General features: G+C 38.1%; 1 protein-coding gene across 2 annotated transcripts in view; it reads right to left on the bottom strand.

Moving 5' to 3' along the window:
- Positions 1–18,137, bottom strand: part of LOC134750504 (equilibrative nucleoside transporter 1) — a 45,295-nt gene that overhangs the window by 21,733 nt on the left and 5,425 nt on the right. The window lies entirely within an intron of this gene.

Raw genomic sequence — 18,137 nt, 5'->3', positions numbered from 1 at the left:
TAGTGGAACTCAGGTTTCGTGCAACATAGGCACACGCTGTTTTGGTACTCCGACAGGTCTTGATGAACACTTGGGAGAGCAGTACCCAAGATAGAGCTGATGCTGAACCCTGGCTGTACCTAGTGGAACTCAGGTTTAGTGCAATATAGGCATACGCTGTTTTGGTCTTCTGACACGTCTTGATGAGCAAATGGGAGAGCAGTACCCAAGATAGAGCTGATGATGAACCCTGGCTGTACCTAGTGGAACTCGGGTTTCGTGCAACATAGGCACACGCTGTTTTGGTCTTCCGACGCGTCTTGATGAGCAATTAGGAGAGCAGTACCCAAGATGGAGCTGATGCTGAACCCTGGCTGTACCTAGTGGAACTCAGGTTTCGTGCAACATAGGCACACGCTGTTTTGGTCTTCCGACACGTCTTGATGAGCAATTAGGAGAGCAGTACCCAAGATGGAGCTGATGCTGAACCCTGGCTGTACTTAGTGGAACTCAGGTTTTTATTGTTATCAGAACTTCTACCCCCTTTTAACCCCCAGTACCTACTGCATGTTAAACGTGTGGTAGCTCTGGTCAGGTGCCTGCTTCATCTGGCAGCCCTCCAGGTGTTCCAGGTCTTGAAGAACTTAACCTGCCTACAGCATACTCTACCAACTTCAGATTAAAAGAGTTTTACCCCTGATCCGATGCGTCCAGCAGCACTCCAGGTGTTCCAGGTTTTGAGCTGTCTCCGTCATACACTACCCACAACACGTTGAGCGAGTGTTGCCCTTGACCCTTTGCACTCAGCAGCACTCCAGGTGTTTCAGATCTGGAGCTTTCCCCATCATACACTACCAGCGGCACGTTGAGCGAGTGTTACCCGTTACCCCTGACCCTTTGTACCCAGCAGCACTCCAGGTGTTCCAGGTCTGGAGCTTTCCCTATCATACACTACCAGCAGCACGTTGAGCGAGTGTTACCCCTGACTCTTTGCACCCAGAAGCACTCCAGGTGTTCCAGGTCTTGAGCTGTATCCATCGTACACTACACACTACCAGCGGCATGTTGAGCGAGTGTTACCCCTGACCCTTTGCACCCAGCAGCACTTCAGGTGTTCCAGGTCTTGAGTTTTCCCCATCATACTCTACCAGCGGCACGTAGAGCGAGTGTTACCCCTGACCCTTTGCACCCAGAAGCACTCCAGGTGTTCCAGGTCTTGAGCAATATTCAACCAACAACACGTTGAGCGAGTGTTAGAAGAGTGGAGAAGAGAAGAGGATGACTGGAAATAAAAATTATTATACACCCTTCCCAACGATTAAGACTATCTCCATAATATCAAATTCCATCCAAATCTCAAACTATGTCCATACCTCATTTCATCTTAATCGGTTCAGCGTTTATTGATTCCCCATACAAATTTCCACCCCCTTAAAGGGTGAGTTCTTGAATGAAAAGTATTCTATGTCCTTCCCCGGGATTCAAACTATCTGTATACCAAATTTCAACAAAAGGCTAGTTTCCCCTCTGGGTTGGAACGTTGGAAAGTCAGATGGCAGTCGCTTTCGTAAAAACTAGTGCCTACGCCAATTCTTGGGATTAGTTGCCAAGCGGACCCCAGCAGACTTCCATGAGCCGTGGCAAAAAGGCTGGGATAACGCGAGTAAGATGATTATATATATATATAAGATATTGCCTTAGTGCAAATCATTATCATCATGCTATATAATTTGTATGTATTATATGAATACATAGGTAAATTGTTAAGAGTAATAAACGATTATATCAAATTTACCGAAAGTTTTATTTTAACCTAATTAAAGTTATAAAGTGACGCATAATGTTGCGAAAGTATCAATATTGTTTAGGCGGTCGCGTTATTTCAAGCAGCGGCCGGCGTTCGGTTACTGTGTAAAAGTCGTATCTTCGCGCGTTTTCAAATCGACTACGGGCTCTTAATCATTTTGACAAGGTGATAAATTTTTTCCTCTCTCCCGTTGACCACGAACACTGCAAAGGGTTCGAAACGTCGGGAGGTTTTTTAAATTCTTTATACGCGATATAATCCGTTTAAATAGTTTTACTTCATGAATAACTAAAGCGGTAACTGAAGACTAAACGGGCCGATACAGACGGACTGCAACCCACTGCAATTTGTATGGGAACTGCACCGAACCTTAGGTCACAGAATTCATTTTATATGCATTAATAAGTTATTAGTTTTTTTTTAATGTAATACAAATCTTAGCAATAGTGAGCTCGTGATATAATTAAGTCGCATTCACTTAATGACTAAAATCGCCAAGTGACATTCCAGTTTTAACTTGAATAAATCATTAATAGTCATATACATTTTTTCCATGATGGAAGAAAAACCGAATATTCGAGTATTAGCGGAACAAAGAGTTGTGGTTGTCCAAAAAGGGTTTATGATTCGTAGGATGGTATTCCACGTATACAATTTATTTGTTCAATGTGTATTGCGTCTCACATTTTGCTTAATGACTTTAATGAGAGAGTTGGACGCAATGACATTGGACAAAGAAATTGGACAGGTGGAACCAGGATACACTATCCTGACTGGTGGACTGACTATCAGTCCGTCGAACGATATCGCCGGCCTGTCAGATAAAACAAAAATTTGACAGTTCCGAACAACTGACAGGCCGATACCGTCCGGCGGACTGATAGTCAGTGGGCCCCTTTAAGTTATAACTAACAATATGGCGCCATTATAGTATCCTAGGTTTATGAGATGATGGTGGTTTATGGATGGGATGGGTGGTCTGGATGTGATTAGCTCAGGACCGGGACAAGTGGCGTACTAGAAGAGAGGCCTATGCTCAGCAGTGGGCGATAAAGGGCTGATATGATGATGAGGTTTATAAATTGTTCTTACCACGATAAACATTTGGCCTAATATTGTTTAGGGTCGAGAATGTAACACCCCCTGGAGATGCAGGCGCCGATAGGTTACGGCGACCGCTTACCTTCAGGCGGGCCGTATGCTGCTATCGACGTGGTATAAAAACAGCCGTTCGTGGAAAAAAAACGTGGGGTTCAATCAATGGAGACATCTGAATGCCTTGCGATTTATTTTCGCATTGATAACAAGAAACGAAACATTATAATCTCAGTAAATTGGCTACGTTCTGTTTGTCGCAAATATGTTTAGCCACGCAATGAAGCCGTAAAGAAATTTCTCATCAGAAGCCGTACAAATAATCTCTGCGAATAATCAACTGTGTTTCGGTTCGCGAATGTGATCAGGGCGTAGGTATTGATATTGAATCAAAAGTTTTTGTTGCCTCGCCGTCCATAAAATATCTACATTATTTGGACGGCAAGTTTTGGAGAGCTTTGGTCGCGATTTTCTTGTCATTACAGTTTAAATTTGATTAACTGAATGTGTAAAATTTAAATGCAACATGTACTTGCAGTCATATTTATACCTTAGCTAGACAGGCTTGTAAACATCATTAATAATAGTCTACGTGATCGATATGTAAACCTTGAGCTAACCGCAATCTAACCTCACTGAAAACAGTTAGTAAACAATAAACATTATATAACTATGTGGCAACCTTGAAAATACAACACGATCTATAAAAGTATGATAACTTCAGTTAAATATTTATAAGTTAACAATTATATCTCTCCTCTTATTTATTATTTAAGAACAATCTAACTATACACTAGAATGAAATCAATGTAACATTCATTACTCATTACTTGTCATACATATGTTAAATACTAATTTTGTTATAGACATTACGTGTAAGAGGCGAGAGAGCATAGAACTTAACCCCAGCACAGGCTACAAGTTTTAAAGAAAAAAACCGGACAAGTGCGAGTCGGACTCGCCCACCGAGGGTTCCGTACTTTTTAGTATTTGTTGTTATAGCGGCAACAGAAATACATCATCTGTGAAAATTTTAACTGCCTAGCTATCACGGTTGATGAGATACAGCCTGGTGACAGACAGACGGACAGAGGAGTCTTAGTAATATAGAGTCCCGTTTTTACCCTTTGGGTATGGAACCCTAAAAAATCAATCCAAACAAACTCCGAAATGTCAAACTGGTGTGTTCACACGCCCCCCACTGTGTAGCACAAATGATAGCCAAGCCAGTCATGTCTCATATCTAAACTTTTTGTCATTTCTCATGAACTCTACTTGAAGTAAAACGTTTGTCTACTTGTCCATATGCAGTTACACAATCATGCTTATCATTATACTATAGCAAAGATAGATATAACTCCGTAATAGATGGATACAGTCTAAGGAAAAAACGTGCCTCGAAAATCACGAAAATTTGATTCTCGATCAGATGGCGCCACTAGTTTTGGCCTACACTCGTATAGAGGGCGTTGACTGTTTCGTTTGTTATTTATAATTTTAACGCATACCAGTGAAAGAACATGGGTCAAAATCATATAAAAATAATTAATGCAAATAAAAAAATCATTTATCCATATTTAAATAAATTTTATCGTATTTTTATAAATATTTATTTTTAGTTTTAAAGTGCGTCGACAGATGGCAGTGAATTTACTGGAGTTACAAAATTTACTATGACAGTACCGCTCTAGTATAAGTTACTCTATGTACTATAGAAAACATACCTGTCTCCTTGCCACTAAAGGTTCCATATTTGTGCCATTCTCAACCAAAACGAAATTGTCGGTCGTCAATAAGGCGCTATTTCCATATAGCATCAATTTGAAATCAGCCTTATCGACAAGCGAAAATATGGTACCTTTTGGTTGAAAACGTCACATTTATCACTCATTTAACACTAAAAACAAAACTACGCAACGTGCACACTTGACCGTGCCAGTATCAGACACAGAATCGTATATAAATATAAACTTAAAAGTTAAAACCTGTTTTGTAGCATGAATAGATTAATTAAGAAAACCAGTAATTAATGACTAGCTAGTGATTGATTGTGAACATTATTTTATTTTGTCTGGACAAGAGTAATCTTCTAAACTGTCTAAAGGGGCCCACTGATTATCAGTCCGCCGGACGATATCAGCCTATCAGTTGTTCGGAACTGTCAAATTTTTGTTCTAACTGACAGGCCGATATCGTCTGGCGCTGATAAGTCAGCGGGCCCCTTAATACCTTGTGACTCTGTGAACTTGTACACCTCGCGAGTATAACCAAATACGCCATTTTGAATTACTTCAAAAACTAAATCGATTAATAAATTTTTAATAACTATCAAACTTGCTCGCAAAACTTCTGGTCTCTGTTGGGAAACAGAGAGCATGAACAGAGCTGTTGGGAAGCATCTTTTGGGAAACGCGATCTTTAAAGTAGAAAAGCTGAACATAGATATAAATCATATGAAACACTTTTTGCCCAAGCTGAAACGGAGACGCTTTGTGTTCTCTCGGTCAATAAGTTAAAATAAGAAAAAAACCTTTTTAACAGCATTCCAAACTGAGGTGACAAAAGTCACCCGACTTTGAAAGAGATTTTTATTTTGGAAAAACCGTAGTCGAATTAGTTTTTCTTGTGGTAAATAATGTTGTCTGATGAGATCGATCGCTGCCAAGCGAAGCTAAACGCTACAGTTATCAATCGCGTACCAATATGAATACCGTTATATCAATCATAAGGTTAAGAGAATCCCGTGTACGTGTACCGTAGGCACCGTAGCATCAGAGCATTTTTACGGCCACTACGAAGTACTTAAAGTATCAGACTTAAATGAACATTTGTAGACTTTATCTCATTGCAATACAGGTCAAGAATGGTCAGTGTATGAGAATGCTACTTAACTTAGCCAAGATAAAAGGTTCCAAGGGTATTAACAAATTTCTACAAGGCTCGGAAAGCTCGACATTGGCCGATGATTGCCAAGCGTAAGAGGTTTTATAGTAATACAGAACTGGCTCTTGGATTTAAGTGCGTAGGCCCTTAAGGCCCTTTGACCGCCAAAGATGTCAACTGGCGCGCGCGGCTACAGCCCAATATCAACCTTCGTGCATCCCGACAAGGTTCACTATGACGCGCCGCAACGATAGGCGTGGCGTTTAAAGGTTTAATAAATGAGACGAAACTTAAACGAAAAAGCTATATTATGTCAAGACTTAAAAGCTCTAAAATACTCTCTAAAAAATGAAGACCAACTAAGAGCAGTTTTCTCTTAGTTGACGTTAAGTTAATTATAACAATTACGATCTTATATAAATCAAAGTTGCTCGCAAAATTTCTGCTCTCTGTTGGGAAACAGAGAGCATAAACAGAGAGCTTGAATTGAAACAGAGAGCATGAAAAAAGCTTAAAACAGTGTAGATATCTGTGATTGAACTAATAAAGTAGGTATTAATTAATCCTAACAATTATTTACCATCATGCATCTATTATTAACTTGTTGGCATAGTTAATATAGTTATGTAACGTAGGTTGATTGATTCAATAAATATCAAGCTTTGTTGATTTTGCTAGGATCAATTAGTAAGCATAATTATTTTTCATGTAAATATTGAACATACACATTGCACATAGCAATAGTAGTCAGAATTACCTTATTTGATGTGATCAAGATGCTTGGTTACGACTATCAAAATATTGATTGGGCCAACCAATTTTTTTTAGTGTAGATTTCGACTTATTAACTGCTGCAATGCATTTAAGCGCCGAGATTCTTTTTATTTACAATACCAATGAACCAAATAACGATCCCTTCGCAAGTCGGTAAAATAGCATTAATTGAAAGGTCCTTGGTGTGTGTGTATTTCTTGCTGTAATTTGTATTTCTATAACAATGTATAATTACTTTAGGTATAGTTTTTAATTACTTGTGTGCGTTAACTGGAAGAGATCCCTCATAGGGATAAGTTTGCCTTTGTACTACACCATTATAATATTATATGTTGTAGCAATTTCGTACAATAAAGTGTTTATTACGAGTACTTACTTACTTATTTACTTAATACTTAAAAGGGAAAAGTTTCTTGGTCAGAAACGCAAAACGAGTCCAAACAATGGCATTGTAACTTTGCAGATTCCCAAGCTGGGGGAGCGAAAATTAGGACAGTGCCGCGTGAAGACGTGCTTATGTAAATCGCAGGTAGACGGGCTAAAACGTTATTTTACTGTAAGTTGTTACTGTATGAGTAAACCGAGGGGAGGTGCATAGGGGTAACTTTGAAAGCGGAGTAATTTTGAAAATGGCCAACTACTAAACTAAAAGCACTTTCTACTGTAGTACTGTAGCAACCGTAAGCGTTTCAGTAGCGTAACGCTGCGTCTTACGAAGGCGAAAACTCAGCTTTCAAAGCTTTTCTCAGGAAAGTTTTTAGTTTATACTATACAAATACATATAGATACATATACATACATCTATCTGGGTACTGTAATGCGGGACGCCGCTCAAATTCTTGAACTAGGTCATGAGGAAACATAAAACTTTAATGAATTAGATATAATAATTCTAAAAAGAATTCTACTGAGACAGATAAATCAAGACGAAGATCCTAAAGACAGTCCCTTGTAGTTTTATTATTTTTATGTGAGCGTATTGTATCTTAAGCCATAAACTGAGGGATTACGGCCCGTAAAAATATATAAAGCTTATAAATATAGGTATAAATAGACGCTAACGGCAGGCAGAGGCAGGCACGTGTAAAACGATGGAATCTAAATATTATGTGTGTGTATTATTATCAAAATAAACCGACTGCATACCTATTCCGGCCCAATTCGAACAATGCTTATAAGATGTCACACCGACACGATTTACGAGTGACAAAAGAGACGTTTATGGTTGAAGAAACGTGACTTTTGACACATGACAGATCAGTATCGTATCGGTGTGACATCTTATAAGCATTGTTCGAATTGAGCCGTTTATGTATGTATGATCTTGATTGATATGTAATATAATCGCTATAAATAAACGGGAAAGCAACTCTGTTTGCCTGTTACCTGTTCACGATTAAACCTAAAATAATGAATGGTTTTCCGCCTTTGGTCCTGGTCCTGTGAAGCCGCTCGGAATTTTTAATAGAACGGCAGAGGCATCACATAAAGTATCATCGGCGCAAGTTCGGCGCCAATTATTCCAATTGCTATGTGTAAATTTTTACAAGCTAATTCATTGTTATGTCTAGTATCACTTTTTATTTGTATTAAATTATTTTAATACTGAACCAATTTTTTTTTACTAGTACATATCTATTGCGACTGTTGCTAGTAATTCTTGCAAGCAGAAAATGAACCAATTTTTAATAAAAACTGGTCTGATAATTGTTCGTGGTTAACCAAACATGTCAATCCCAACCTTTACAAGTGTGGGGTCTCTTTGCATCGTGTTACACTTTGGTAGCACAATACCAATGTCTTGGACAACCACTTTTAAAGGGTCGCACCTCTATGCCGAGATAGAAGAAACAGCCTCTCATGTGGTGCTGGAATTCAGTGGATTGTCATTGGTGCAACATCTCGGATCTTCGAGAGATCTCCCCGTGGTCCTACTCAACATCAACTGTTTTATAGGATTCCTTGAGGAGTTGGGCTGGCAGGACCAGGCTACCCCCACCCCCGTCAAGCAAAATACATACATACTGCCCGTGCTACAATACAATACAAAGGGACGCACGTACTTACACAACTCATTTCCATGGACTTTGGTAGAGTTGGTAGACGTCCAAAACTGCTCGATGACAGAGAGTTCGACTACGCTAAGTTTTCATGCAAAGTGATACTTACGTCATAGCATTCCTATGGTTATGTATGAAATTGTTATCGCTAAATTCGTAAAAGTTAGCGTGGTTGGTGTCTACCTAAAATATAATTTAGTAAAGAGAGTTTGAACTTACGCGCCGTGAGTGTAGGATGATTTTATGCAAAAGTTTCGTTTTTTTATTGCATTGAACTCAAGTTCTAAAAAGTATTCAATTAGTTGATGAATGTACGCGACGTTAACATAAATGTGTACGTACGTATGTTTTTATTTTATATCATTATTTAAGATCCAAATACAATTGTATTAACCGTACTATCGCCGCATTATTAAATTCGAATGACAGTTACGTTGTCAATGCTAATGTCAAATGTTATCGGTCCAAACGGTAAAAATAAATGTTATCTGAAAAACTGAAGTATTAATTTAAATGTGTTGTTTTCATTGTATTGTTTAATCGAGTAGCAGGGAGCCGACCAGCTAAAATGATATTGATAATACTTATCTTATCAAGAACTTATGAGTTATGTCACAAGCCAATAACATAAAATAGTATGTGGTCATATAAATAATACTAAATTCTGGCTAGCAACATAGCGGTAATGCAAACTAAACATTGCTAAATTTAGCTTGCTGTACTTGCTGTATGACAAAAACTGCAAAAAGACATGTCTGCAAAGGTTGTAAGCAAGTAAGTCGGACATGTTTTAGTTTTTACGGCCAAGCTAACTCTGCATGGCATTTTGGAATAACAAAGTGTGGCATGTCATCATTAATGTGAAGTTTGCAATGACACAAGTTCCACACTTGGTTCATTATACTTACTTTACTCTTTGCTTGGTTCTGTCAAAATCGGTACAGAGTGGCATGGCATGGACTTTTATAGGGGTTCCGAACCCAAAGGGTAAAAACGGTACCCTATTACTAAGACTCCACTGTCCGTCTGTCTGTCTGTCTGTCCGTCTGTCTGTCACCAGGCTGTATCTCATGAACCGTGATAGTTAGACAGTTGAAATTTTTACAGATGATGTATTTCTGTTGCCACTATAACAACAAATACTAATAACAGAATAAAATAAATATTTAAGTGGGGCTCCCATACAACAAACGTGATTTATTTGGCGTTTTTTGCGTAATGGTACGGAACCCTTCGTGCGCGAGTCCGACTCGCACAAGGCCGGTTTTTAGCATTCAAATCACTCTTGTTTGGGTCGCTTATTTTTGTTCGTTAAATAACATTTTATGGGAAAGTTTGCAGATGATACGATTCAAAACTTGTCAAAAATAGATGAAAACCGTCTCTTCAGTTCAGTTCAGCCCTCATAACGGTAGAAACATTCCTCTTCACCAAAATGTGCATTAACTATTACTGCGCCCTATTTAAACGACCTCACAATCAAGGGACTATATAAAGGCTTGCCCAATAGCCCATTCACTAACACACTCCTCATTGTCGACTCTATATCCTTCTCATAAAGTTAATTTTGCACTGGATACCTAGTACTCTAGAATAAACAAAGCTGATAGACATGGGTAACTGAGTTTAATAATTGAACATTGTCGCTTTGATTTGATTGAGCTTCGGAATGTATTGTGTGTGTTGAGTCTGCTATGAGCTATGATTGTCTTGTACTTTGCAGTTAGTGAACCTTCTAGCAGCCAAGGGCCACAGTAATCGACGAAGTCGAAGCGGGCCGCACTTTATTAATATTTGTGAGACATTGTCGTTTGTCAATATTACATACAATTGATACAATTAGCTCCATGCATGAATTTATTTTTATTTTTGGATTCATAATTTATATCGTTGGAACACCGGAAATGATAAAAATACTTTTGCAAACCTTAACATTATTTTATTAAAAAATATTTAAAATGTTGAAAATTTTTGAGCGGTTGAAACGCTCATAATTTTTGGCGCGAATTCGACAGAGCGTGATGACGTCACACGTTGGGCGGCCCAACTGACGTTTGCTACTAATGACACTAATCTGTCGAACGCGTGACGTCACGTGGCGTTTCGAGCACTAGCTTTTCGCGGGCAAATTTTTGTACTTTTTATTTATAATTTTAAGTAATTAAATGGTAATTTAAAAACGGAAATGCATTTGTAACATGATATAACGGTAACAAACATCCGAATAAAACATATTTCGTTCAAATATAAACTTCATGCATGAGGCTAATTACAAAATAGCCAGGGAGGTTCACGGGCCGCCTGTTGCCGGCCGCTGGTGACAGTATATTGCGGAGATCGAAGATGGATCTCCAAGGGGGTTTGAAGTGACAGGTCGCTAGTTGTGCCAAAAACAAGGGCCTGACACTATTTAATAGAGAAAGATGGTCTTATTGCGATTCCTATAAGAGGAAAGAGAAAATAGTGCCATCACCGTACGGGGATTTTTTCATGGTCGGGTTATGGCATCATAGCAAGGAGGCGATGGCGAAATACCGAAATTTATAAGAGTGAAAGAGAAAAAGGATTATGCTGCCATGCTTGAAACTGTCAGTACATGAATATGTCTTTCTCTTACCCCTGGTCGCTCGGTTTCATGTCTATAACTACTTGTATATACTATGTCTATGGCCAAAAACGAACGGGTATAAGGGGCATTAGTGATAAATTGATAATTTAGGAACCAAAATTCAAAATGTTTCAAATCTGTTTTGTAATAATTGTCCGATTGTGGGTAATGCTCTGTGGAGGCTGTAGAGGGTAACGAACGTTGCTGCTACCAAACAAAACTCTAAACACATCTAGCTCAATCGGACGCGGACAGATATTGCATTTTTTTAGACATCTGTTAGATATTTTTAAATTGAAAAAATGTATTCACTTATTATATTAGACAAATTCATAATAATTTTAATCGCTATTGAAGTTTTTAAGAATTTTAGAACTCTTTGTGAATCTTAAATCTTAATGCAACTGACAAAATTGCATTTGACAGGGCAATTCTCTAGATAAAATCTACCACCGGCGATGGCGCTGGTTGGTATGGGTAAAATGCATAGCGAAATACGAAACTTGCTGTCTCATTAACTTGATATCGTTTGAGAATGAAAGAGACATGAGACACGACCAAGTTATGAAGTCGATTTCCAAGTATATGAGAGATAATGTCCTATTGTTTAAACTAGTCGATCGGTTGTTTCCTAGCAGCCGAGAACGCTAAGTAAACCAGAGTAACTGTGATCTATGCGCAAATGATGGACCCTCAGAATAATAACTAATAAAGCATATCATTCTTTATTCTGAGGATGGAACCGATAGCGACATGACAGAGTAAACGTCGCTTTTAGTGAAAAGAAACGATATCATGTCATTATGATGTCGATACTCGCGTGACGTCAGAAAGTGAAGTAGCTGTCATCATTTCAGGCAATGAATGCAAAGAGCAAAGTAAGTATATATCTTAGTTGGTCAAACCCAATTGTCAGTAAATAAGAACAAAAAAAAAACTATCCTTTTTCACATACAAAAAAAGATGACGTCATAACTCCTCTCCATTTTTTTTTGGTTCTACGGGTTAAATTAAATCAAATGACCTAAAGATCAATCGTACCGATTTTCATGCTTCTAACACAATTTGCAGCGTTTTTAGGCGTACCGCTAGTACCTACTAATACACCCCATTTACACATTGATTAGTGTTAAGTGCGAGTTCATACATTTGCTACTAAAACGCAATTAGCGCAGATGTATGAACTCGCACTTAACACTAATCATCAATGTGTAAATCGGGCCTTAGCCTTAGCTTTACGAATGTTATTGTCATTTAACTGTGTAGACTGTAGTGTTGTAGACGATTGTATGTACAGTCGACGTCAGATATATTGGAGCGGCCAAGGTGCTCACAAATATCTGAACACGCCTCTATTGTCAAGGCGTTAGAGTGCGTGTTTAGATATTTTTGAGCACCTCGGCCGCTCCAATAAATCTGATGGCGACTGTATAAAGTCGTTCGTTGTTTTGGTTAATCTATAATATTTAAGTCGGAATGACAAAATATTACTTAAGCCGCAAGACTAATTTACACATTAATTAACTAATTATAATATTATTAACAAATATTTAGATGGCGTGAATTCATTATTAGACTATGTAAAGACTTTAGACAAAACGGGATCTGAAATAGATACGGACAATCATTTGGTTGTACAATAAGTATTTTACTACTGTATTTTCTCCTACCGACTTTTTTATTTATATCAATAAATTAGTAATTAAGAGTAGTGTGAAAGCGTCACAACGAATCCCAAACACTGGCTTTTAATCAAACGGAAATCACTTTCGCTTCCAATTTTTCTTTCTGAAACATTACGATATATTTCCATAATATACTCTTTCAACTATCATTTAAAAGAAGATCTTGATCTAGGTATGAAAGGCGTTTCGCGCCTCCGAGAGGCGGACTGCATTACAACTGCAAGTACTGCAGCCTGTATGAGAACTGCATACTGATGATGTAATACAAAACTTCATTCAAATTTTTTTATAAAATAAAAAACGGATAAATGCAACACTGTCCACTCAAGGCTATAATTATTGAAATTGAAATCATTTATTGCATGTTATATATTAGCATAGATAAGATATGGACACAGTTGTATCAGAAACTGATATCATAGGATAACCATTATTGATTAAGAGTGCCCGGCAAGCTCGGTCGAATTTCACCTTCCCATACAAACGGAGTCTCGTTCTCATTTTAAAACTACGTGTTGGATTGTAATGAAACTTTGCACATACAATGACATTAGGTATATCTAGTTCTATAATTAGTTTATATAGCTCTAGTATATAAAACAAACGAAATAGATCAGAAACAAGTTTTGTATGAATAACATGAATTTGCTGTATTTTTTTAACTATGGTATCTGAAGCTACATAAACTAATTACAGACATAGATATACTTTATCCCATTGCAAGTACAAAGTTTCAGAGCAATCTATATAGTCGTTTTAAAATGAGAGCGTAACTCGGTCAAAATTATTTTCGTTGTCTTGTTTCTGACCACTCTGTCACGCTGGTATTGGTATCTCTTATCAAATAAATAAAAAAGTAGAGTGCTATGGACGGCACTTTATTTATTTTATTCAAATATAATCCGTTTTCATAAGTACATATAAAACTTAAAAAACTAAAACTAAAAATAAATAAAACTAATCTTAAAATATATACGCGGCACGCGGCATGGTGCCGTAGATGCTGGCAGCATTTCCTCGCTGTATTGCAATGCTTACTCTTTGTGCGAGGAAGCTGCCAGCTCTACGATCACCAGTGACGTCTATAATTTTTTTAGCCAATTGCTTAAATAATGAAGACGCATTCGGACCCCACGAGTGCTATTACTTGTCTTTATGGCTGTAGATTATATTTTACTTGCGAAAAATTAAAAACTAAATTTCATCCCATACAAAAAGCTACAACGCAAAAAAACAAGACAACGAAAATAATTTGGACCCAACTACGTTTGCATTGAGAACCGAGCTTGCCTGAGATTCTTAAACAAGCAAATTATCATCGGCAAGTGTGAATTACGTCGAAGGTTATTGAATCTACATAAGTATTGCGTAACTTAATAATCAGAGCGGATTACAGAATTAAGAAAATCTAATATTGAAGGCAACTCAAAATGAGGATGAGGTGATTTCTAAAACGTTTGTATTGTGAGAAGTAGTTTTTATTTATTCTTCGAAACATTTCCTTTTTTTTTAATATTGTTGTTTTTTTTTTTATATAATTATGAATCGAATTTACCAATAACCTTAAAAGGTTGTGGAATTAGTCTTCCGTATATGATTTCCGTTACATAGATAATGCATTACATATCTATATCTATATCTATATCTATATCTATATCTATATTATCGTATGGAATTTAGAAGACCGTTATCGTCTTTTAGAAATACCTCAGTCGTCGACTTCGACGACTGACTCTCCTTGAAGATATTTACAAGTGGAAACGACAATGGTCCTTCGAACCGGATTACTTGTATGCGGCTCAGAGGATCAAGTATGTATTTATCCTGTGAGCTGCATTCCAAACACATGTAGCTAAAAGAGTTTTGCAACCAAATATTCTACTTATAGTACTAATATTATATAAGAATTATGTAAAATTGAAAACTGTAATAGACACAAATAAAATAAATTATTTAATAAAATAATTTGATTTGTTCTCAAACTTGTTCAATTATGTAAAAGTTTGTATGGACATTTTTGTACTCCATCCCGTAAAATGCCCAAAGGCCTATATACCGGGAAATACGAAAATCGAAATTTCGTCATGTGCCTCTTCATTCCACGCATACGAAATCGCGGACAGAAGCTAGTATTATAAGAAATATAATGATGCCTTATATTATTCTCAAGTTTTTAATGAATATCCTTTTAGTTACTAAAACTTTAGATCCAGTACAATATAAAGTAACACATCACGGAGAAATAATTATGTTAAAGTCGTAAAACACCATAATATCCGTTTGTCAGTGATCGTTTTTGCTCACATAAATAAATGGCTCCCGGGTAGAGTCGTACAGATTGATGTCGAATATGTCGATATCGGCGACAGCAGATGTTATCAACACTAGTGACACCTCATACATAGTAATACGTTCCGTCCTTCCGAAAAAGCTGTAGGCTGTGCCAAAAATTAAAACTACGTCGATTTTGATTAACTCTGATCGAAAACATAACCCTACTCCTTCGGCACTTTAAGCAGCCGGGTAGAACTGGTCTGGCATACATATAGCATTAAAAATATTCTTATAGAAGCTGGAGATCTATTCTTCAAATATGATGTAATGCCTAGTCATGCAACTCGTATATCATTTTTTGGTGTTTTATTACATTCCTAGAACTAACGCGTGATGTCACATCTCACTTAAAACGTATTGGACAGTCTTGTAAAAAACCGTTCAAGTGCTGGCCGGATTCGCGCGCCAAATTAATTTATTTTATTTTAACGTCCCGTCTTTGGGTCACCGACTTAACACGTGTAGTCTCATTTCAACTCTATTGGTTCATTAGCTTTGTAGCAAATTGGCTGTGACAAGGGGTTCCGTTTTTCCCTTTGGCGGCACAGAACCCTAAAAAAGAATAAAACAACTATATGTTTAACATGCTAAGTGGTCGGCAACTCATACCAGTAGCGAGCTACTAGCATGAGGTATGTACAATATTATATTACTGGCACCCACGTTCCGAGCTTTAGTTTACCTGCACGGTATTCACAACTATTCACAAGTACAGTCGGCTGCAGAGAAAAGGTACCCCCCCTGCATAGAAGTTTGTATGCAAAGGTGCTAAGCGAATAGTAATGCTGACTGTACATCATTAATCGCACTTAAACTATCGTGAGACATATTTCAAAATATTTATCAGTACGTTTACTCACTATTATTTTTAGTCGGGCACGACGTACAACCGCCGCGGACACTCGTGCCTGAGGAAGGATTCCCAAAGAATCCGAAACATGTCGCCAAAAGCGACTAAAAATAATAGTGAGTAAAAACCGTACTGATAAATATTTTGAAGTACATCATTGCTTAAAGTTGCTTAAGCGAGCCAGTATAAGTTGGTACAATGTAGGGTTGCCATATATACCCATATGTCAGGATTTCCGCTGATATGTCAAGATTTGTCGTACTTTGTCGGGGTTGCGGGGGGACTTCGCAAGTGTCAGGGTATTTTAAACCCTTAACTAACCACTAGAAGCTAGCTAAAAGTTTCGAGATGCAGCTATCAGCAAATAGATGCTTGTAGCTACAGCAGCTTTTAAAAAACTTCGAGATAAGGAGGCCTAATTAAAGGAAGTCAGAATTTTTAGGACAATATCCGGACCTGTGGGATGGCTCTGCAAAGTATCAGCTTGAGGCGCTCGAGTCAGTTGAGAGGAGGGCCAAGAGAAACATCAATGACAGCAATCTGACGAATGCTCGACTCCAAAGTCTGGAGCATCGTCGCAAGGTTGCCAGCCTGTCGATCTTTTATACTTTATACTCTTTATAGGATACATTTCGGACAGTGTGCCGAGGAACTGCACAACCTTATTCCTCCGTCCCATTTTTACCATCGGACTACAAGACAAACGGCACTCCGGCATCGCTTCATGGTAGGAACTCCAAAAATACGCACGAAGCGTTTTGCTTCCACATTTCTTATGCGAACTGCCAAGGAGTGGAACGCCCTGCCCGAGTCTGTGTTTCCGCATGAGTACAATCTGGGGCTCTTCAAGGCAAGAGTTAATAGGTATCTCATAGGTAAGCGTGCTCCACCGTAGAACGCATCATCACTTACCGTCAGGTGGGATCGAGGTCAAACGCCTGCCTATTCATCATTAGAAAACAAAAACCTTTGCCAGGATATTCCATTTTTTCATATGACTTACGGGACCTCAAACTACAAAATGGAGAACATTGGTCATTTGCACTTCCTACTAATTACTATCTACTTATTTATTTATTTAATCATTAGGCTTTTGTGTTCGGAATGGTGTTTATTTAGTTATTGTTAGAACATATGATATCAACTTTAATGTCTTCCAGTACATTTCGAGCAATTATTCGTCTACGAACACAATATTTTTAAGCCACGAGATACCAGAGAAGATATTCTTAAATCTATGTTAACGATTAAATTATGAAATGAGCCAACCAGCGATTTAACGAGGAATTTACCAACACTCTAGAAGTATCTGGCTCGACATTGCCGCAATTTGGGTCACTTTGAGCTGAGCTACAGATTTACCTGAAAGTAACCCAGATTTTGGTATTTTACGCTCTCGTAGTGTACGCTACCGCTTCGCGTTAGATTCTCTGATGATAGATTGGTCAATAAAATCACCAGCCATCACTTCAAAATAGGCGTACAGCGCGTAAATCGATCTCTTAACTCCATAATTGTGCGAAGTTCGTGATGGGACTGGCTGGTAGGTTGACAATCACCGCGCGGCAAAAATGCTAGTCATCGCCTTCCGGGCGAAAACTCGTATAGCGGTTAACGGCTATGTATGATGAACCCTCGTGAACGTCAGCTGCCGCTCCGTTGGTGGGTTGAGAAATGGCAGCCATCGAAAGGCGTAACACGGTCTTACCACCGCGATACAACCGGCTGACGAATTGTTTTATTAACAGTAGCATCTAAACTATCATCTGACAAAGTATCAAACGGGAGGCGATGACTAATTTTTTTATAGACTTTGTTTGCTGCCATTTCCCAACTTTGCACAGACTTGAACAGAACAAAGTGAGGGAGCGACATATTTTCATATAAATTTGACATTAACACACACTTTGTCATATGCAAATGCCATGCACAGTTATCTTGGTCCGACACTAAAAATACATCAAAGCCGCTAACACACTGCACTGCAGCCATTTACTGTTAACTTCTTGATGCTTTAAAAAAAAGGACCTAATAGCATAAGCTATTAGGTCGTTTTCATAGG

The sequence above is a fragment of the Cydia strobilella genome, chromosome 20 (genome assembly GCF_947568885.1).
Source record: "Cydia strobilella chromosome 20, ilCydStro3.1, whole genome shotgun sequence".
Taxonomy (NCBI): domain Eukaryota; kingdom Metazoa; phylum Arthropoda; class Insecta; order Lepidoptera; family Tortricidae; genus Cydia; species Cydia strobilella.
This window is presented reverse-complemented; position numbering and strand designations above follow the sequence as displayed.